Genomic DNA, 497 nt, shown 5'->3' with positions numbered 1-497 from the left:
ATATAATAAACTTTATTAATTAGACCTGCTTTCTGATGTAGCTAAACTTTTTCCAGCCCAGTGAAGCACCCCAACTTCTCTTTCAGGTTATTGTCAGCAACACAGCAGTAAATATCAACACAAAGCAGATTATTATTGTAGATCACACAGGGAGAACAAAGGGTAAAATATTTAACTGCGGCAGTGTTTGACCATATTCTGCGCAGTGAGAAAACCTGAAGTCATTTTCAAGGTCCACCATGTCTTACTTCTTTTCAGTTGGGTCAAGTTTCTAAATCTCCGTTTTCCAGCTAATGAAAAGAAAATAGGATTCCACCGAGTCTCCTATCTACCTACTCCAGGACTCCTGTGAGGATCAAATGAGATGAGGCACGGGAAACCACTTCACAAACATTTGGTTAGAGCAGCCGTGGGCAAACTACGGCCCGCAGGCCGGATCCGGCCCGTTTGAAATGAATAAAACTAAAAAAAAAAAAAAGACCGTACCCTTTTATGTA

This window comes from Myotis lucifugus, unplaced genomic scaffold (assembly GCF_000147115.1).
Source record: "Myotis lucifugus unplaced genomic scaffold, Myoluc2.0 scaffold_2, whole genome shotgun sequence".
Taxonomy (NCBI): domain Eukaryota; kingdom Metazoa; phylum Chordata; class Mammalia; order Chiroptera; family Vespertilionidae; genus Myotis; species Myotis lucifugus.
Note: the sequence above shows the minus strand (reverse complement) of the source record.